The sequence below is a fragment of the Diabrotica virgifera genome, chromosome 7 (assembly GCF_917563875.1).
Source record: "Diabrotica virgifera virgifera chromosome 7, PGI_DIABVI_V3a".
NCBI lineage: Eukaryota > Metazoa > Arthropoda > Insecta > Coleoptera > Chrysomelidae > Diabrotica > Diabrotica virgifera.
This window is the reverse complement of record NC_065449.1, coordinates 246,641,853-246,665,828: the sequence shown is the minus strand read 5'-3', so window position 1 is coordinate 246,665,828 and position 23,976 is coordinate 246,641,853. Positions and strand designations below refer to the sequence as shown.

At 34.3% G+C, this 23,976-nt stretch overlaps 1 protein-coding gene across 1 annotated transcript in view; it reads right to left on the bottom strand.

The window, feature by feature from the left end:
- Nucleotides 1-23,976, bottom strand: part of LOC114326070 (octopamine receptor beta-2R-like) — a 951,551-nt gene that overhangs the window by 519,203 nt on the left and 408,372 nt on the right. The window contains exon 3 of the mRNA XM_028274268.2: nucleotides 18,996-19,312. The gene's annotated coding sequence lies outside the window, so the exon portion shown is untranslated. The remainder of the gene's footprint in view (nucleotides 1-18,995; nucleotides 19,313-23,976) is intronic.

The window sequence follows — 23,976 nt, the reverse complement described above, 5'->3', positions numbered from 1 at the left end:
TAAAATCTCGCAAAATATTTGTTTTATAACTTTATGTAATATAGTAAAATTAATCAATAAACGTTGCAGACATTATATCCCATTATCTTAATCCCTTAACACCAGTAAATGCATAAATTATAAACGTTGATATTGAGGCTTAGGTAATCATATTTAGCTTTCGCATTTGAAGTGGCTGGCACATATTTGGTTTTATTTTTGATCATCTGCAATTAGATATTTTTTTATATTAAAAAGCAGAATATACCTCCACAAAAATGCAAAACATAAAATGAGAAGGTAGTTAAGAACTTATAGTAGGTGTTATCAAAATTAATGTACGATACATAATGGTACACAAGGTATATCTGCAGCATCTGTTTTTTTAATCCTTGTATCTTCGTGATTATCATGAATTATTCATAGATAAGTTACTCACTTGAGTTTTGTCACTGTAAGTTTTTCTTACATAAACGTCTTGTCTAACTGTATCTTAACATATATTTTTTCTCCTTTCCTCTTCTTAGAAAATAGCAACCTGGTAAAGGACAGCTAGCAGCGATCACCAGTACTAGGATTAGGCGCAAAAGAAATGATCCTAAACGGGCTTCTTAAAATTCCGTAGGCTAGACTGAAACAGTTAGAAGGATATAGAGGCGATGTATTTAAGATGAAAGAAAACAGGCTCCTGAAAACACTATTATTGCAAGAATTCAGGGAATGGACCTATTGGGAAAAAGAGAAAAGCGATAGGAGGATGGTGTGAATGGGAACTTAGGAAAACTCCTTGACAGTCGATTGTGGAAGGTAATGGCTACAGACCGTAACTAATAGGGAGGTTTGATGAGGGAGGCTAGGGCTCAAATTGGGCTGTAGAACCATAGGATGAATGGATGGATAAACAACAAGATTACAAAGACAAATGGACACATGCTTACTCGTACATCATTATCCTACATAATACGCTTGTGAAGATAAAACACAAAAAATATTATTCCTGTATTGACAAAAAAATGGCAACATCATTCTCTTTGCCTTATCCCTATGCGGGGTCGGCTTCCCTAATTGCATTTCTCCACACAATTCTATCTTGGGTCATATCGTCTTTGGCCTTCCTCTCCTACTCCTTCCAGGAATCTGCACTTCAGCTATTCTTGGTATTGGGTGATTAACGTCTCGACATTGAACATGACCAAACCATCTTAACCTATTCTCTCTCATTTTGGCATCAATTGGTGCCACACCTAGACTTGACCTAATTCACTCATTTCTAATTTTATCCTTCTTTGTCACTCCACTCATCCATCTAAGCATTCTCATTTCCGCCACATGCATTCGTTGTTCCTCTTTCTTCTTCACTGCCCAACATTCAGTTCCGTACATCATAGCCGGTCTTATGGCTGTTTTATAGAATTTTCCCTTCAGCTTCATTGGAATTTTTCTGTCACACAACACACCACTCGCTTCTTTTCACTTCATCAATCCAGCCCTAATTCTACTGTATGCATCTCCATCTATTTCTTCATTACTTTGTAATACCGATCCTAGGTACTTAAAACTATTGCTTTTCACAATCATTTCACCGTCCAAAAATACCATTCTATTTGTAGTAACTCCATCTTTAAATGAACATTCCTGAACAATGAACTCTGTTTTTGTCCTACTAAGTATCCTTTTTCCTCCACTGTTCCAGTTTTTGTTCTAAGTCTCTTTCAATATTTTCTACTAACACTACATCATCAGCATACATTAGGCACCACGGAATGCTACCCTGTAGTTTTGCTGTTATCTGGACTAAAACTAATGAGAATAAATAAGGACTAAGCACCGAGCCTTGGTACAATCCTACTTTCACCTGAAATTTATCAGTCTCTACCACACCTGTCCTAACACTAGTCGTTACTGCCTCATACATATCTCTCACAATCTTTACATATTAGCCAGGCACTCCTTTCTTATTGAGTGCCCACCACAGAATCTCTAGGGGAACTCTATCATATGATTTCTCAAGATCAATGAATACCATATGAGCGTTGGTCTCTTTATTCCTGCATTTTTCCATCAGTTGGCTTACAATGAAAATTGCATCTGTTGTTGATCTGCCCTGCATAAATCCAAATTGATTATCGGATATTTCGGTTTCTTCACGTATCCGTCTATCAATTCCTCTCTCCCATATTTTCATGGTGTGGCTAAATAGTTTTATAGCCCTGTAGTTTGTACATTGTTGTATGTCTCCCTTGTTTTTGTAGACAGGTACTAATATACTGCTTCTCCATTCGTCTTGAATTTGTCCAACTTCCATAATTCTATTAAATCGACCTGCTAGCCAACTTATTCCTGTCTCTCCCAATGCTCTCCATACTTCCCCTGGAATGTCATCTGGTCCGACTGCTTTTCCTTTCTTTATTTTTGGAGCGCTTGAGCCACTTCCTCGTTTGTTATTCTGGTAAACATTCTGGTTAGTTCGTTGGCAAAAAAATGTGAATACAAAAAAATAAAGTTTTACAAAAAAAAACATTTCAAGTATTTTTAAAAAACTAGACCCGACTAACAATTTCTGGACATCGAAAAAAACCATTCGTTGTTGATAACATTTTCCGTATGGACATTGATCGGATGAAAAGCTCGAGTTATAGTTTCAATTCCAGATTGATTATTCCTTTTATTGCTTTTTGCGGAAAACTATGGAGAGCCGATGAATTGAGGTAATTTTTCAATTCCGAAATGCCCATTGTTGTAATCCTTTTAAGCTGATTATATTTGGTGATTAGTCTTTTGCTAAAAGATTGCTCTGATTGCCATTCATAATTTTGCTTTAGAGATAATTAATTTTTTAATGAACGTCTGTATAAACGTAAACGTGTAATAGACCAATTTTTTTATTAAAATAGATGCAGTTACGATTATATTTATAGATTAGATAAGAACAAGATTATAGAGAGTGAGATCATAAATATTAAAGATCTTGAATACATGGCAAGGAAACTAATAGAGGAATATAAAAAATGGACCTTAACCTGGAACAGATGACAATTGCAAGCTGCAATGAATATGTATATCTCGGAAAAAACATAACGAGTACAGGACGAAACGAATAATATATTAAAGAAAAGATAGTTAAGGGAAGACATGTGATAGGAGCCCTGAATTTGGTACTGGCACAAAAAATATAAGAATAGAAAATAAAAAACGAATTCATAACGCAATATTAAAACCAGTATTAACCTGTGGAACTGAAGTCTGGCAATTAACAAAGAAGTACAACGCTAAATTACTAGCCACTGAGATGGATTTTAGGAGGAGATCAGCAAGAAGGTTATAAACTAGAACACATGAGAAACGACGACATTAGACAAAAATGGGAATGGAAAGAACAATCATAGATGACATCGAAAAACAACTGTTAGTATGATACGGACACGTAAAACGAATGGAGGAAATAAGCAACCCCAAAAAAGTGTTAGAATGGACCCCTACAGAAAAATGAAAAAGAGAAAGACCAGCAACCACATGGGTAAAGGGCATCTCCAAGGCAATTTCGGAAAAAAATTAAGAGAAGAAGACTGCTACAATAGGAAGGACTGGCGTTTAGGAACGAAAAGGCGTATAAAGCTATAAACTCTGTTTAATCTCTGATCACACAGTAAGAAATCAAATAGACTACATCTGTACAACATCTGTAAAAACGTACCCGGGATCAGACATAAAATCGGATCACAATCCACTTGTCGCCAAAATAAAACTTAGTTTAAAGAAAATTCAGAGACCAAAGATTCTGAAATAAGACATTAATCAACTGAAAAAACAGTAAAAGAAAAGGTACAAAAACGTCTAAAAGAAGAAACGTGGGTTCACACAGAAATAGATAGCACAGAGTTAGAACTAGAAAAGATACACAAAGTAAGTCAAGAAATATCAGAGAAATACCAGAGTATTCAGAAATAGTAATTGGCAAGGTTAAATTACATAGAATTAAGATGAGGAGAATAGTTAAAATTTTGATAACTAAACGTGCATATTAATAGATGAAAAGAAATATAGACCTGAAAGAACAAAGAAAAAGAATGGATGACGGAGGAGATTCTATGCATGATGGAAGACAGAAGAAAGGCTAAAGATAATAAGAATAACTAGAACAAAATAAATAACGAAATTAAAAGGGCTATTAAAATATCCAAAGGAAACTAGTTAAGCTCGAAATGTACAGAGAGAGAGTTATTACAATAGAAACATGATTCGTTTAACCTCCATAAAAAGATCAAAGAAGCTGGAGGCTTATATAAACACAAGAACACTGGATTTCTGACAGATAATCAGGGAAACATAGTATTGGAAATAGAACAGAAAAGGGATATTTGGATTAAATACGTGGAAAAAACTTTTCAAAATATACGAAGTAACACTGGCATCACAACAAACACCAATTGTGGATCTGGACATCCACTTACAGTTGAAGAAGTAACGTATGCCATAAAAAGTACCAAAGATGGTAAAGCAGTAGGTCCTGATCATTTTCATTCTGAATTCTTAAAACTTATGGACTACGACGGCATAAAACGGTTGACAAATATATTTAACAATATATATGACACAGGCATAATTCCCCAAAAATAGCTAGAATCAACTTTTATAAATCTTCCAAAAAAACCCAATGCGAGAAATTGCGAAGACTATAGAATTATAAACCTTGTGAACCATTTACTTAAAATATTTCTAAAGGTCATTCACAAACAAATATATACAAAATGCGAGGAACAACTAACAAGAACACAATTCGAATTTCCTGATGCTCTGGGAACACGGGAGGCCCTTTTTGCTGTGCAAGTGCTATTTCAGAGATGTAGAGATGTAAATTGTGATATATACGTATGCTTTATAGATTACCAGAAAGCATTTGATTGACAAAGTAAAACATGACAAATTATTAACTCTAATGCATGAAATTGGATTTGACAACAAAGATGTAAGAATTATCAGAAACATTTATTACGATCAAACGGCCAAAATCAAAATAGAAGAGCAGTCAACTGATAAAATTGCAATAGAACGAGGAGTACGACAGGGCTGTATTTTATCTCCACTACTATTCAATATTTACTCTGAATGGGTATTTAAGGAAGCTTTAGACGGTTGTGCGAAAGGAGTATTAATAAATGGTGAATGGTTGAATAACATTAGATATGCAGATGACACCATAGTTTTTGACGATAATCTGAATGATTTACAGATATTAACAAATCGAATAACAGAAGTCAGCAACAGATACGGACTAGCTCTTAATATAAAGAAAACCAAATTTATGACAATTAGTAAAAAACCCATATTAAACGCTCAACTTATGATTATCAATATCAATATTAAACAGTCAGTTGTTTAACATTATCAATATTAAACAGTCAACCAACAGAATATCGAAAGAGTTGAGCAATATATATATATATATATATATATATATATATATATATATATATATATATATATATATATATATATATATATATATATATCTGGGTACGAATTTAAATAGCCAATGGGACCACTCAACAGAAATTAAACAACGAATAATAAAAGCGAAAGCAGCATACGTTAGAATGAGCCACATTTTCAACAGTCGAGACATATCATTAAAAACAAAATACCGTCTGTTGAAATGCTACATATTCACAGTTCTGATCTACGGAATGGAAGCGTGGACACTAACTGTTGCATCTATGAATCGGCTCGAAGCTTTCGAAATGTGGTGTTATAGGCGCATCTTACGTATATCCTGGGTTGACCGAATTACTAATGTGGAAGTCCTGCGTAGAATGGGGAAAGAGTGTGAAATTCTCATAACCATCAAAACAAAAAAATTAGAATATCTAGGACATGTAATGAGAAATCAAGAACGTTGCGGCCTTCTCCAAATGATTCTCCAAGGGAAGGTAAATAATAAAAAAGGGCCGGGAACAAGACGCATTTCCTGGCTTCAAAATTTACGAATGTGGTATAACACGACTACCACTGAACTGTTCCGCTCTGCGGTAAACAAAGTCAAGATAGCCATGATGATCGCCAACGTCCGGAACGGATAGGAAGATGAAGAGTCAGTGCAGTGAAAACTGTTGATTGGCATCTAGGGTTTAACGCCAAAAAAACCCAAATTGAGTGACGTCTCATAGACGAGCTCTTGAAAAATTTGTATAGAGCTTGTAGTCTCTTTTATAGAGAAAAATTAGTATAACAGTTTAGAGCTAGCGGAGACATCAATATAAGAAAAAAAAGATGTTGGACTTTGTAAGTCCCAGGTTTTCATCCACCGTAACCGGAATTAGAAACAGAAGTCGATATTTTAACTCCTCGTGTAACCTTGCGTCGATTGATAGGTATACAATTTGACTAATTGTTGTCAAACTTCCGGTCATAATTTTTGATCTAAAATGACCTCCAAAATGAAACTAAATAATCGAGCTCGAATTTGGAATACGCGTCGACTGATGTCATCATCATCATTCTCTTTGCCTTATCCCTATGCGGGGTCAGCTTCCTTAATTGCATTTCTCCACACAACTCTATCTTGGGATATAGCATTGTTAATCCCCTTTACCAACATGTCCTGCCTCATCGTCTCCCCCAGGTCTTCTTTGGTCTTCCTCTCCTACTCCTTCCAGGAATCTGCACTTCAGCTATTCTTCGTATTTGGTGATTATCGTCTCGACGTTGAACATGACCAAACCATCTTAACCTATGCTCTCTCATTTTGGCATCAATTGGTGCCACACCTACACTTCCCGTAATATACTCATTTCTAATTTTATCCTTCTTTGTCACTTCACTCATCCATCTAAGCATTCTCATTTCCGCCACATGCATTCGTTGTTCCTCTTTCTTTTTCACTGCCCAACACTCAGTTCCGTACATCATAGCCGGTCTTATGGCTGTTTTATAGAATTTTTCCTTCAGCTTCATTGGAATTTTTCTGTCACACAACACACCACTCGCTTCTTTCCACTTCATCCATCCAGCCCTAATTCTACTGAATGTATCTCTATCTATTTCTCCATTGCTCTGTAATACCGATCCTAGGTACTTAAAACTATTGCTTTTCACAATGATTTCACCATCCAAAGATACCATTTTATTTGTAGTAGCTCCATCTTTAAATGAACATTCCAAATACTCTGTTTTTGTCCTACTAAGTTTTAAACCTTTTTCCTCCAGAGCTTCTCTCCACTGTTCCAGTTTTTGTTCCAAGTTTCTTTCACTATTTCCTAGTAACACGACATCATCAGCATACATTAAGCACCATGGAATGTTATCCTGTAGTTTCGCTGTTATCTGGTCCAAAACTAATGAGAATAAATACGGACTAAGCACAGAGTCTTGGTACAATTCTACTTTCACATGAAATTTATCAGTCTCTCCCACACCTGTCCTAACACTAGTCGTTACTCCCTCATGCATATCCCTCGCAATCTTTACATATTCACCAGGGACTCCTTTCTTATTGAGTGCCCACCACACAGAATCTCTAGAGGAACTCTATCATACGATTTCTCAAGATCAATGAATACCATATGAGCTTTTGTTTCTTTACTCCTGTATTTCTCCATCAACTGCCTTATAATGAAAATTGCATCTGTTGTTGATCTACCCTGCATAAAGCCAAATTGATTCTCGGATATTTCGGTCTCTTCACGTATCCGTCTATCAATTACTCTCTCCCATATTATCATGGTGTTGCTAAGCAGTTTTATAGCCCTGTAGTTTGTACATTGTTGTATATCTCCCTTGTTTTTGTAAACAGGTACCAGTATACTGCTTCTCAATTCGTCTGGCATTTGTCCAACTTCCATAATTCTATTAAATAGACCTGCTAACCACCTTGTTCCTGTCTCTCCCAATGCTCTCCATACTTCCCCAGGAATATCATCTGGTCCTACCGCTTTTCCTTTCTTTATTTTTTGAAGCGCTTGAGCCACTTACTCGTTGCTTATTTTGGTGAGCATTGCTGCTACTATCTCCGTTGACTCTAAAGGCTGTCTGTCAAATTCTTCATTTAATAAGCTGTCAAAGTACTTTTTCCATCTCTTTTTGACATCCCTTTCGTGAAATAGTCCTTTTAGAAATCCCTTTCGTGAACGCGTCGACTGATGTATTACATATGTATTATTCCTGCGACTATAATATGGCTCTAAAACCAGTAAAGAGTGTATATTTGTTCTCGTCGTACTAAGGTGCGTCGAATAATATATTGCTTGTACTATTTTGGCGCCTTAAAACAGTGTCAGAACTTTTTTTATGTCAGAACTTTATATACTTTATACACCTTTATAAAAGATTTTCAATAATAGTTATTTATGATATAAGTGTTAAACGTACACGTTTAAGGCACGCATGTGAAAGTTTGCACAATGAGCGATAGCGAGTTCTGCAATTCACATGAGTGCCTTAAAAATGTACTTTTTAACACGCATATCATACAATATTTTTTCTACAAACGTAATTACAGGACAATATCTACAAAAACTCTTACTTAAACTTGAGTGACATTCCATTTTTATATTTTTTTGACATTACATCAAAATTGCCTATACGGTCAATACGAACTGCAGTGCCATAAAATTTTCAAAGCACTAGTGTCTTAAAGTAGCATTTTTAACGCTCGTATGGAGTGCTAAAAATTGCATTTTTAACACGGTTGTAGAAAAATATATTTATAATAATTAATGGTATACGTATACAGCCACCTACAGGAATTTATATTTTCTCTTGTGAATTTAGAAAAATAACATCTACCAACTAAAATCACAATTCATTGACCAAGGTTGTATCTTGCGTATTTAACCAATGACGGATTATTTCATAGCAATAAAGATGTTTAAAATTGTTGAAAATTGTTTGCAAATTTAATATTTCCTGAAATTTAAAAATAATTTTCAATGACTTATATTTAGATACAGTCATAGTACAGATTATTTTTAGTGGAATGTTGATATTTTGATCCCGTAATTTTCATGCACCTGTTACAATTTTGTCATTCGCAGTCAAACGTGTTTTACAAATTTGTTATACAGGGTAATTATATAATAAATCTTTATAGAAGAATATTAACCCTATACTGCTTAACTCCGGCCCGGAACTACGGTAGGATAAACGGGACACCTGCACATTAGGGGAGATAAACAGCTAATGCCGAATTTCCACGCCTAGTCGCCATCTTTGCCGGTCTTGAGCGTCTGTTTACTCCAAATTTCTTCCCTTCAATGCTTTCCTGATATTTCCATTCCAGGACAATCTAAGTCATCATCTTTTACGTCGTTCTGCTGGATTCCATCTAACTACGCTCCTGAGCCATCTTCTTTCTCCCAATCGTAGAAGATGGCTCAGTAGCCATCAGTAAGAATCACTTAAAACTCTTTTTTTCTATTTTATTAGTTAACGTGTCTGTAGTATTTAATCTATCTCTAACTTTGTTGCTGCTTGTAGCACATTGATCTTCTGGCGCTCTTTCTAAGGTAGTTCATTCCTACCACATCCTTGTCTTTGCTTTAACATTTACACTCCTCACTTAAGTACCATACGTTACTACAGAGTCCATAAATGCTCTTTCAATATTTAATCTTTTTTCCTCTGTTATTTGTATTGGTTTGACTTCCAATCACTTCCTTTCCCTGTTTTATTCAGTGTCTTATTTCGTCTTTTCTTAGCCCATATTATCACGTCCCTATCGTTCCTAGATATTTATACAATTTTCCTTTGACCTGTGATATTTCCACTCGTTCGAGTTGAAATTTCACTCGTTCCTGTGACATCAAAACTCTACGAAAAAATGCTCCTAACAAGGCTAAAGCCAAGAATTGAAGAAAGACAATTAATTCCATCACATCAATTTGCCTTTACAGAGAGCCATTCTACAGTTGTGCTATAGAAATGGCACTGGAAGAAAAGAAAGTTTGCGCCAGAATAGAACGCTCAGTTTTTAGAGTCACACATATCATACATATGCGTCAGAGTAACGCAGGAGAAAGCTTAATCTGATTTGATGTTCCACAAGGAAGTGTCTTTAGACCCTCTCTGTATATTTTATACAACAGAGATATCCCTCAACTAAGTCAATATACTATTGTCACATTTAAAGATGGCACGGCAATTATCTCACTTGGAAATAATAATTATCAAGAGGCAGTACATAAACTTCAGAACTCCATAGATCAGCTCGATGATTGGACTAAAGAATGGACAATTAAGTTGAATGAAATCAAATCGATACATACTGATTTTACTAATAAAAGAAGACAATTCAAACCAATCAGAACAAATGATACGCAGGTTCCATATGAGAATACTGCAAAATATTTGGCACTCTTGATGCAAGACTCAGATGGAAATTACACATTAAAAAAAAGACGAAAGGTTGAAATCAGATATAAAAAAATGTATTGGTATAATTATCAATTCATAATAAGCGGCTACTCTACACTAAAATTCTCAAGTTTGTTTGGAGTTATGGCATACCACGTATATGTGGGTGTGCCAGCGAAAGTAATGTAAAAATAATTCAACGCTTTCAGAACAAGGTAGTTACTTAAGAACACCGTGGATGCCACTTGGTACATTAGAAACAGTAACATCCAAAAAGATCTGGGCCTGGATCTGGATCTCTAAACTTGCCCGGAACCACGAATACAGGCTCCATCGTCACGTGAATGTTGAGGCTCTCCAGCTACTTGACAACACGAACCCGACCAGACGACTCAAAAGTAAACCATATAGGCTAGTGTAGTGCGTATAATGCGGTAGTGTACACGTTAATTATTGTAGTGTAAATCAGTGTGCGTCTAAGTAAAGTGTAGCCAAGCCCGGAAACAGCGTCATTTATTGCCCTAATCGCGCGACTGACGTCACGAAAATCTAAATTTTACGTAACTGACAGTTGTAAAAATAAGATTGAGGTTATATAGATAACATTGCAAAAATTATTCAAATTTATGTTTTAATTATGTTAATACCATTTTTTAGTTATTATTTTTATATTATTATAGAAATTTAATATATTATGTATATGTTACAGTTCAAGTTATATCTGGAGTTGGAGTCAACTCCAACTGAAACGAGCAGTAAAAGTTGATTTTAAAAATTTAAATCAACTTTTACTAGCTGGAGTTGACTCTTCCTGGATCGATTCAGTAAATGTTGATTATACGAGAATCTCAAGTGCATTTTTGATATGTGTGCGTTTCTTTGTTTTGACCGTTTCAACTACTTATTAGTATAGTCTGTACCGTCGCCCCCGTTAGGTAAATTATTCTGATTCGATTTTTTGCACAAACTTACTCAAAGAAATACATCCGTATAACAATCCTTATAACAAATACACAGGGTGTCACGCGGTACCGCGGTCGAAAAATTGTTTAACCAATTTTTGTTAACCAAATTCACAAAAATAATTTTTATCTACTCTATCTCATATTATGTAAAGTGTAAAGGTTTTATTGTGTGAAAATTGTAAATATAGATAGCAGTACATGAAGGGTTTAAAGTGTGTGAAGTAACAATCTATTTTGTATGAATATAATTGCGAAACACTACAGAATTTTACTTTTTGACATAAATTTTATTAATAATAAGATAAATTTTGTTCAATATTTTTAATAATTAAAGTAAATAAATTTTAATTTCACTCAAATAAATAATCGATTGCTGCCATTGACCACTTACATTCAATCTCGGTTAATGTGATTAATAATCGCGGCAGGTAAAGTAACATTCTTCTTTCAATACAACAAAGTGTTACTTTACTGCCGAAAATGAGGGCAAATGAGTACAATAATGAATGATTTTAGTGAAGTCAGAAACTAAAAAAAATCAAAGATTAAAGCTACCTCTATAAGATCCTGAAGAAATTTTTGTCATTATTTCATTAATAAGATATTATTTTTAATTATCAACAATGAGCGCTAAGCGTGTATTGAGTCGGCCGTCAATGTGAGTGCGAGTGAGATTCACCATTGGACGGCCGGAATGGTGCATCTCTTTAGCACTCACCATTGACGGCCGCCTAATACGCACTTAGCGCTCATTGTTAATAATTATAGATAAAGCTTAGTAATAAAATAGTGACAAAAAATTTCTGCTGGATCTTGTAGATGGGGCTATAAACTTTGATTTGGTCACTTTCTGACTTTCATAATAATGGATTTTAACCGAGTTATTAAGCCTTGAAAATGGCTATTTTCGTATTTTTCAAATTTTAAATCGCGTATAACTCGACAACAATCAATTTTAGAGAAAAATCACAAAATACCTTTTTTTGCTCAGAATAACCCAAATAAACTAAAAAATTACTCGAAGTGAAAAAATTATTTTTGTGAATTTGTCTAAAAAAATTGTTTAAACAATTTATCGATCAAGGTACTGCCTGGCACCCAGTAGATTTGTTATAAGGACCTCTTCGAATCGGAGTAATTTACCTAACGGGGGCGACGTTACAGCCTAGACTAATTTGAACATATTCAGTAACATTTAATTTCTAGAATCGGCTGTTTGTGTGAATCAGAATCAACTTTTACTAAATGGCATTGGGAAGAGTATACTTTTCCTAGTTGGAGTCTACTTTTACTAATAAATGTTGAATATAAATCTTCATTTTATATTTATAATCAACTTTTACTGAAACCAGCCGTTAGAGTTGACTCCAACTAGTTGGAGTCAACTCCAACTGGATAATCAACTTGAACTGTAACATATTGTCACGGTCCCAGGCCGGTCCTGTCAACGCCAGAACTCTCTGGCGCCGAAGTGTCTAAAACCCTGTTCGTCGGCGAGACAGCTATTTACGTATCGGCATATCTAGAAGATCACCGAATACACCTTTTTTTATTGCTTTGTAAATAATACATATCTTTCGATTTTTTCTGGAAATCAGTAGAATAATTTTTATAACTATATAAAGAGACATTTTTGAAATTAGAGTTAGTTATAAATTTGTAGTCGTCGGTCGAGAAAGATTTTCGATGTTCGGACGCGAAATAAATGTAAATGTAAATTGTACATATTAGACATTTAGATAAATTGTTGTTTTAGTGTAATCTTTAATAAAGCCATGGTTATTTTGCAACGTATACAAATAATGCAGTATTTTAATGTTAAGTTTGTAAATTAGTGTTATTAAAGGATATAAATTCAGTGTTCTTTATTTCTTTAAGTGTAAGTTATTAAAAATAAATAACGTCAATTAAATTAAACTTAGTGCCTAAAAACAGAAATAAATAAAATAGTAGAGTCAACCACGTAAAAAGACAATTATATTACAATATACACACACCAAAACTTATATTGAAACACCTGATATTTCTTAGTATTTCATGCGAATTTAAAAAAAAAAAACGAACATACGAAGTCAAACAGTATTTATTTTAAAGCAATTTAATAACAAATACATAACAATTAAATAAACCAATAAAGTATTTAAATAAGCAAATTGAAATTAGTTGTTTTAAAGTCAATAGCATAAAAAAATTCAATGTAAATGAATAATGTTTAAATTGTTTTTATTTATTCTTCTTGTTTTTTTTTGTAGTCAGTGTTATCACCTCTAGTCCTTATGCAAGCTTCAGTTTGCGTGGGCACGCTCCTAATCAAATTATCAACATTTTGTTGTGGTAGGTTGCTCCATCCTTCAAGAGCAGTTTATACTAGCCGCGAGGTGTTTTGTGGATTATCCTGGCGAGCTCCAATTTTTCTTTTACGCATATCCCACAAATTCTATATAGGGATAAGCTCGTGTGAGCAAGCAGGCCAATCCAAACAAGGGACACCTTCGGCTACAATGATGTCTCTAGTCACTCTAATGGTATATGGAGGTCCATTATCATGTAAGAAAATTAAATTTTCTCCTGTTGCACCTCTCCAGAGCCTAACTACAGGTTATCAACATACCTGTGAGCAGTGAAAGTTGATTGGATGAAAATTAAATGAGTTTTTTTACGGATCACAATTCCTCTCCAGAACATTACTCTTCCTCTTGTATATTTGTGATCAGATCTGACAGTTTTCGTTCTTGCTTGTCTTCCTCGACCTCTACCTCGACGATTTCGTGGTTCATCTGATTTTACACAAATCTTGACTTTTTCTGAACATAGCACATTTTGTCAATTCCCAATGTTCCAGTTTTGGTGGTGAAGACACCAATTTAGGCGATCAATCTTGTACTGCCTGGATACCCCGGGAACCCAAAACTGTCTCCTGCTGTATACTTCTTGGTACGAACTCTTCTTCTTATCGTTTCAACTGAAAGAGTTACAACTGTAGCTTCCAAAAGCTGCCTTTGGAGCTGCAGGTGAGAAATGGTTGGGTGTCTTCCAGCTGAATGGACAATTAAACGATCGTGGCGAGCCGTTATTACTTTTTGGTGACTTTCCCTTGCTTTATTTCTGAGCATTCCTACTCCTGTTACCTAGCATAGGTTTTGGACAGAAGCCCTGTGTTACGCCTAGCTCTACAGCTATGTCCCTCTGAGAACATTACTTGCTCCACAAGTCCAATAATATCTTTCCCCGTTGTAAGTTCTATAACCCCACATGACGCATATTTTCTTTTTTGGACGCAAAAGTTAGTTTATTTACAGGGCAGTGCGGTGCTATGATGCGGTGAGGCGGTCGCATCAGGCGGCATCACAAGGGGGCGGCATAATTAGTCAAATGAAAATACATCAAAATAATCATAGGAACAAAAAAAGGCAAAATAGAATATTTGAAAACTATCCGATGGTGTGTCACTCGAGTTTAAGGCTAAGGCCAGACAAGCGATAGTTTACGTCGCCGTAAGAGCAGTAAAATGAAGCGCGAAAAATGGGTCCTATCCTATGTTGCTATGTTGCTGCGCGATATTTTACAGCTCGTCTGGCCATCCACTACTCTCACAGTGGACCATTTTCGCGCTTCATTTTACTGCTCTTACGGTGCCGTAAATTATCGCTTGTCTGACCTTAGGCTAAAGAATGGCACATGCCACTCTGTAAACTTAGTTTTAAAAAGCGAGCACCACACACTCGCGAAGTTACTTCGGGAAAGTCCGAAGTACCGTCACTACACACTCGTTCAACTTCGCGAGGAACACATTCACGCGGGGCGATACCTACTTCGATCCCTTTGACTCGGTCCAAAAACCGCCAGAGAATGGAAGTAGGCCGAAGCGAAGAGATTTCGCATAAAGTGCCTGCCTACACTCTCGTCCTTGTTGAACTTCGATCGACTTCGCGAGTAGTATAGTGAGCGTGTAAAAGTGAAATCGTCTTCTTCTACAGAAACAATAAACTTTTTTGTATTATACAAGAGCTGTACATTTTTTTTCTGGTTCTATAAAGCTTTGGGAAGCTTTGAAAAAACATGTTTCACAACTAACTTTAAAACCGTTAAGCGATACTAGTAGATGGTCAAGTCGAATAGATGCATTGAAACCTTTAAGATTTCAATTTTGTGAAATATATGATGCCGTATTCGAAATAATAGAAGAAGTCAACAAAGATATAGAAACTAAAGTCAAAGTACGAGGATTATCAAAAAATATTAAAAATTATAAATTTATATGCGGTGTGTAGTTCTTTAGAATAGTATTTTATTTCATATAAATTCGGTCTCAGTCTCGAAGATGTTGAAACATGTAACTATAAATTTGCCAGGTTGTGCAAAAAGGTTGTCACAAACAATAAAAGAAATTAAAAGTTACAGACAATCTGGCTATGACCAAACGAAAATTACTGCTAATGCAATTGCAGAAAATCTTGATATAAGCTCCGAATTTCCAGCGGAAAATGAAATTCGGGCCAGGAGAAAAAAGCGTCAATTTGATGACGAAAAATCTATGGATGAGCTCTTAGAAGAAGAAGATAAATTTAAAATAATTTTTTTCACCTATATTTTAGACATTGTCATTAATTCTTTGGTTGTTCCATTTTCGCTTCTAGAAATTCATAAATAAATAAATTTTTGATTATATTTTGGAATTGGGGGAAATAAATGATAAAACACTAAAAAAATATTGTATGAATCTTCATTCAATACTTTCAATAGAAAAAGAATCGGATATACAGGCAAATGATTTTCTAGAAGAATTGTGTGATATATCCCAAATGATAACATAGTCCATGAAACCTTTAGAAGTTTTGCACTATTTCTGTACACCCAAATGTAGTTGTATCGCTAAGAATTTTATTAACACTCCCTGTCTAAGTAGTTAGTGGGGAAAGAAGTTTTTCAAAACTAAAAACTATTAACCCGCGAGTAGTCGCGCGGTGAGATAAAATCTCAATTTTTACCCTTTTTCGCGATAACTTGATGAAAAATTTTGCAATTTTGAAAAAATTTCGTAAGTGCCTCGAGGAAGGGTGTAATAATTCGTAGGAAATTTTTTTTTATTTTTTTTTTCTTCTTCTTCTTCTTTTTGTGGAATTTATGGCTTTGGGGAGAGCCAATTAGCTTTAACCCGCGAGTAGTCGCGCCGTTAGATAGGATCTCACATTTCACCCTTTTTCGTTATACAGTAAAACCTGTCAGTAACGGCTACTAAAAATGAAAGACTATTGGCCGATATAGAAAGGTGGCCGCTATTGCCAGCTTTTGTGGTCTACATATAATTCGTTTGGGAAATTTTTAAACTGGCCGTTAGGACAGGTGGCCGATGTTGGCAGGTGGCCGTTATCACAGGTTTTACTGTACAGTAAAATTTGTCAGTAACGGCCACTAAAAATGAAAGAACTATTGGCCGATATAGAAAGGTGGACGTGGTTTGGGAAATTTTTAAACTGGCCGTTAGGACAGGTGGCCGATGTTGGCAGGTGGCCGTTAAGACAGGTTTTTTTAATCAAATTGTTAGAAACATATATTTTCAATATAAAAAGTAGATAAAAATAGTACAAAATAAAAATTTGTTTTAAATTCGTATTTTGAGACTCACACGCGACTATCGACGTTACAGAAGTCAGCGCGACTACTCCCGGGTTAAAAACGGTTTACGAAGCTGCATAAGACAAACAAAACTAAAATAATTAGCACTCATTTCAATAGAGTCCTCACTGGCTGCTACTTTAGACTACATCTGATTGACGAATTTGCCAAAATTAAAGTCAGAAGGGTAAAATTGTAATTTTTGTAAATGTTATTTAATGTTAATACGTATTTCATTTAATTTAAATTATGTTTTGTTTTTAAAATAAAAGTGGGCTCATTTGTGCAGTTGCATTTATAGTTATATTTAAGGGGCGGCATTTCGAAGACTTGCATCATATTGAAAAAATGTACCGCACGGCTAGTCCTGTCGCCAGGGGGGGTACAACGGCCTCGTTAATTCAGATGGACTTACCCAAATTTTTTTTATGTATTTTGACCCGTAGAACAGGAATTTTTTGGGTAACAGTTGATCCGGATGTCGATAAGATTGTTATAGACCAAGAACTTGAGGAATCAAATAACAGCGATTTTTGGCAAAACAAAACAATATTTTGTATTTTTTGGGTCATTTTAAGCAAAAAATATTTCTACAAGTTTTTTAGTAGGATGCACAGTTTTCGAGATAAACGCGGTTGAACTTTCAAAAAATCGAAAAACTGCAATTTTTAAACCCGAATAACTTTTGATTAAAAAATAAAATAGCAATTCTGCTTAGCGCCTTTGAAAGTTCAAGTCAAATTATGTCGGTTTTGATTATTTGCATTGCTAAAAATTTATTGTGTTATTGCTAAACAAAGCTACAAACAACTAGTGCGTGAGTGATGTTTCTATGATTTCTCATTTAAAATCGAACGAGTAGGTAGAATAGGTACTAGTGCAATCAAGACTATTTCTACGTTACATGCGTTAAAACGCATGTAAAAGCACGGGAAACCCTACGTTTTTATAGCTTTGTTAAACAATAAAAAAATAAATTTTTACCAATGCAAATAATCAAAACCGATATAATTTGACTTAAACTTTCAAATGCGGTAAGCAGACTTGCTATTTTATTTTTTAATCAAAAGTTATTCGGGTTCAAAAATTGCAATTTTTCGATTTTTTTAAAGTTCAACCGCGTTTATCTCGAAAACTGTGCATCCTACGAAAAAACTTGTAGAAATATTTTTTACTTAAAATGGCCCAAAAAATACAAAATATTGTTTTGTTTTGCCAAAAATCGCTGTTATTTGATTCCTCAAGTTCTTGGTCTATAACAATCTTATCGACATCCGGATCAACTGTTACCCAAAAAATTCGTGTTCTACGGGTCAAAATACATAAAAAAAACTTGAGTAAGTCCATCTGAATTAACGAGGCCGTTGTACCCCCCCTGGCGACAGGACTAGGCTCTGTTTATTTATTTTCATTCAATTTGAAACTCAAGCAAATAACCTATACCGTACCGAGCTGTACTATCTGATTGTCTTATGTATTTGTTTATTTTCAATAAAAACCTTTATTCTTCGCAACAATAACAAGTTTTTTCAAAAGAAATAAATATTACTTTGAAATACATGGTGATTCCATATAAGTTTGGGTGTGTGTATTTATATTATTAGTATGTCTAGTGAATTATTTCCACTAAATGAGATTAAACTAGAGTAAAGGCAAAATAAACAACAACAAATCATCTGTTCACCCCTTCCACATTAAAACGGAAGCAAGACATGAAAATGGCGGAGCCAATCAGCTTTTAACGTATACCTTGGCAACGCTCTCTCTAGATAAGACGCACTCTGGTGTAAATAGGCGATATGCTGATATAAACTAAAAAATATAGTGCTGAGTAAGACTTTGTGAAAAATTTGTTTACTCATTGTTCCATCTGTTAACAGACTGTAATGTTACTCCGGCTGGAGCACTAAAAAAAGTATAATTTAAAATTGCAATTTAAATTACGAAACTAATTATATTTAAAAAACCCCTTGAAGCAAGTTTTAATTAGATCCCCTTCTCCAGTGCCCAATTCGTAAAAAGAGCCAAAATTTATAACCTCTATTTACTCCGCAGCTAAATTCCAAGCAAAAGTAATTTGAAACTTACGATAAACAACCAAGGACGGCACCCTCTCCTGTCCCTCCTGTCTCCACCGTCTACCTGCGTATAAATCCTGTTGGAAGTTCTGGATTATTGCTTTTAAATGTATCACCACTAAATAACACAGCACACTCGGAATTACAACTGCACTGAACACATAATAATAAATGACTGTCAACTGTTTTTTGGAGACGGTTAGATTAAATTTTGATATTTTCACTGAGTTGACCTGGATTTATTTTTATTTCTTGCTGTTTGTTTTTGATAAAGTCGCTGGTTTGATCGCCAGTTTTTTGTGGAAATTATTTTGATGTCATTTCCTCCTGAAAATAAAAAACGGAAGTGTTAAAAATGTCGAAGGGGTGACTAAATACATTTTTTATAAATATAAATTACTTTGTAAGTAAGCTTAGATAAGTTTATATTTTTATTATAAGACAAAATTATTTATTTTAGTAAGGAAACAGTTTTATTTATTTTATAAACAAAATAGTCCTTATATTAAAAATTATAACAATTTCTTATTTTAAATATCTTTTTCATAACGGTTTCAAGCTAGGATTAATCTCAGAAACACAATTCGGATTCAGAGCTCAACATTCCAGCGAACTACAAGAACTCAGACTTACAAAGTACAAAGCAGCAGGATTCAACGACAAGCAACATACAGGAGCAGCCTTCCAGGATTTAAAAAATGGAAAATAGCAATAAATCCAGAAAAGACCCAAGAAGTGCTTCAAAAAGATAAGAGATGACCCAGAAGAACAGCTAACAGTGTAAGACTGAAGCTAAATGAAGCTAAATACCTAGGGGTCACAATAGATCAAGGCATCACAGCTTAATGTTAACAGTCCAGTAAAGACCAGAGCTGCAATAAGAGAACTCAGGGGAAGAAGAAGAAAATGAGCTAATAAACAAAATTAAGACTGATAAACAGCATCATACCACTGAACTAGACTAGACGTAACTCAAAGTGCGGACTCAGGGTCCGAGAAAACAGGAATAAATCACCTCACGCTATCCTGCATTGTTCGGGGTAGGATTTCGTATGAGAGACCTTGTACCCAGGATTCCCACATGATAAGCACTTTGCTGATAGAGAGTCCCTATAGCGCACCAAATTTTTTTTATACAGTTCATTATTTAATATTGTACTGAAGCTATTTTTGTGGCATCTTGCAACTTACTGTTTTACTCGGAAATAAGCAACAATGTGAATTTGAAATTAATTTTATTGGTTGTTTCAATAGTAAATTCCTTATCTTGTTAAAAATAAGCATTATCAGTACATAATGTCAATAACCTCATTATAATTAATACATTTATTTAGTCTTTTTCTAATAGTCACTATATCATCAATTTTTAATTTTGTTTTGATTATTTTTAAAGTCTTAAAAAAGTCTTAAAGTGTTCTGTACAAATGTGCCATTAATATATTTGCAAATAGTTGTATAATAATATATATAATAACAATTTTTGTCAGTTCATTACAAGAAGAATTGATGGTTTCCTGATCGCCTTTGCTAATATGTTTTTCTAATATTTATTTCTACAGGGTTTACCAAAATTATGTAGTTCTAAAATAGAATTACAATAAAAATTCATTCACTAAACTGCCCATCTTTCTAATGTTCTCATTGCTGAATGTCGTCAATTTCAATATTTCTTATAATTTTATTCTATATTATAGGGGAGTGCAATTAGAACGAAAATATGCATTGTTTCGGAAAAATTCAAACAAGCTTATATTTTTCTAAAACTTTTTTTGTTAGTTTATATACATGTTAAAGTAAAAAGTTCTACTCGCAGATTTGGCCGCTAATTGTTTATTATTTGTTTAAACAATAACCATTGTTTTGTATCAATAATTTTAAAAACATCGATAAATTCATTATTTTACTTTGATCAAATATGTTTCTATTTTGTTTTTTATTATGCTGAATCCGAATATGGCATTGCAATTTGAAAATTCTTATACAGCAGCTCTTATACAGTGTGTCTGTGTAGCTAGGAACCACATGGAAAACTTTTTTATTATCAATTTTACCAAAAAAAGTTATTCTTTAATTACAGAGTAATTTCCACATATTAATATATTTTTCAAATTGGGCTCTGTACCGCCATTCTTTATTATATTACGAATACGTGTGCCAAATATCTCGAAAAAATATTCAAAATTACAGCCGCAATCTTGGAACGCGTTTTCGCTACCTGTTGATCGCTACTGTTTCCTCTTAAGGAGTGGAAATCCAGACAACAAAAACAAGTATAAAGTGTAATTTTAAGCTCCGTACCAATATGGCCGCCCTCTTCTTCTTTTCGACTGTCGCTCTTCTTCTTCTTATTACATGTCAAATCTTCGTTTCCGTCTATCAATTCGTCGTCTTTTCCGTATGTCAAATCGGAAGGCGGCGCAAAACGAACCTAATCTTACCTTGACATGACAACGGACGGCTGCTGAAAAGAAGATTTCTCAGATAAAATGAAGAAGAACTCTGACAGTCGCAAAGAAGAAGAGGACGGCTATCTTGGGCGAAGTATTCTTTCCACTAATGATCCTTTGAATTAATAGATAGTAGCTTTACTTTTTTGTTGAGAGTTTTTGTGGAAATTAAAGATATCATACTTTTTATATAAACTTTTGTGTTGCTGTTTTTAATTTAATTTGAACAGTGAGTACATTATTAGATATTACGAATTATTCAAAGAACCAGGTTTTTTTTCATTATTACGCAAAATACCAACTTTCCTCTCTTTCCTAATTTTATTTTAAATTCAACGGTACTAATTTGGCCTGCCTTTTGCAAAGTAAATTTTATTTTCCACTGCCCTCTTTGTCGATATACCAACCCCACATTTTTAATCAAGAGACCAGTCATGTGACACCTCATTTGGAAGGGAATTTAATTGCTAAATTCCGTTGCTTAAATTAATCGATCCCTTTAGCTGGTTTTGTTTGTTACGTACGCTTTCCCAGAGGAAAAATATCATTTGTTTAAGAAAAATCCGGTGTGCCCGCCCATTAAAATACCGATAATAAAATTATAACGGATTTGTGTATCAAATACAACGTGTTTATACGGGTGAAGCTCTGAAAACCAAATAGATAAAAATTTGAATAAATAAAAATACACACACCGGCAAAATTAGCCGAACACGTTAAAAATTGGACATGTTTGATGTCTCGTACTTCATAAACCAGTGGTCCGATTTGAGTGATTCTTTTAGTATGTTATAGCCTTATTATTTAAGAATATCGGTGTAATAATATTGTTGCTAGACAGGTAAATGTCATTTTATACCGGGTGTAACAAGCATACTGTGTTTTTTTCTTAAAGTTCGGAACGCCCTGTGGAATATTCCAGCATATATAAAATATTAAAATTAAAACTCGATTGTAGAATTATGCTTTCTAACATTTTCTTTTTTGATTCATTTGCTTATGTTGGAAAATAAAAAAGTTATGTGCTTTAACAACTAGCCATGTTTTTTATCAATAAATCCTCATAGTAGGGGAGAAAAGTATGCTAAATTTGCAATTACTCGAGCGTTCTTGGGACCTGGAGTGGATTGTAAAGAATGTGTGGTACAACCAAAAAAAGTTAAGTTAAGTTTTCCATAAAGTGTGGGACTCTCCATTTTTAAATTTAATTTTCCATTTCCACCAATGGTTTTTTCCGATTATAGCGCCATTTATCCATAATAGGAAAAAATGTTGCGAATAAAAGTTGCTTATTTTTACGTCAAGGATCCAAATCTGCAATAAAAATTGGGGGTTCCTATTTAATATTTTAATGTAACCCCCCACCCCACCTCCGTGGAGGTCGTGTTTGGTGCCATTCGGTAGATTTTTGAAAAATATTGAATAGGTGCATTTTGCAGTTTTACGATCTGATGTTCATTTCGCAAAATATCGCAGGGTTCGTATTTATAATTTTTAATTTACCCCCCACCCCTCTCCGTGGGGTGTCACGAGCCCCCACGGAGGTGGGGTTGGGGATTTAATTTCAAATCTTAAATAGGTACCCCCAATTTTTATTGCAGATTTGGATCCTTTACGTAAAAATAAGCAACTTTTATTCGACATATTTTTTCGAATTATGGATAGATAGCGCTATAATCGGAGAAAAATGATTATTTCAAATGGAAAATTAAATTAAAAAATTAAAAGTCCCCCACTTTGTGGAAAACTTAACCTAACCTTTTTCTGATTTTAGCACATACTCTTCACAATTCAATAGGTCCCCATAACGCTCGAGTAACTGCAAATTTAGTATACTTTCCTCCCCTACTATGAGGATTATTGATGAAAAACATGGATAGCTGTTAACGCACATAACTTTTTTATTATCTCACATAAGTAAATGAATCGAAAAGGAAAATGTTAAGAAAGCCTAAGTCTACAATCGAGTATTAATTCTAATATTTTACATATGCTAGAATATTCCACAGGGTGTTCCAAACTTTAAGAAAAAAACACAGTATGATTGGTACACCCGGTATAAAATGGTATTTACCTGTCTAGCAACAATATTATTACAAAGATATTCTTAAGTAATTAGGCTATAACATACCAAAAGAATCACTTAAATCGGACTACTGGTTTATGAAATACGAGACATCAAATATGTCACATTTTTAATGTGTTCGGCTAATTTTGCCGGTGTGTGTAATAACGAAAAACAGATAGTGCACCATGTATTTTACCTCTAAAGGTAAATGTATGTATAGGCGTAGTGTGTATTTATTTCGCTCTTGACGAGCAAATCCATACAGTATGCAGAACTATTCAGAGCAATGTTTGACAGGGTCAACATAGCTATTATGATTTACAATAATCAATAAAAGATAGAGTGATAGAGACAAGTGTATAAAACAATCATACAACCCGTTGTGATGTATGACAGCGAAACGTGGACGATAACAAAGGCAAACAAAGAGAGACTACGTGTTTGGGAAAGAAAAATCATAAAGAAGATCTTTGGAC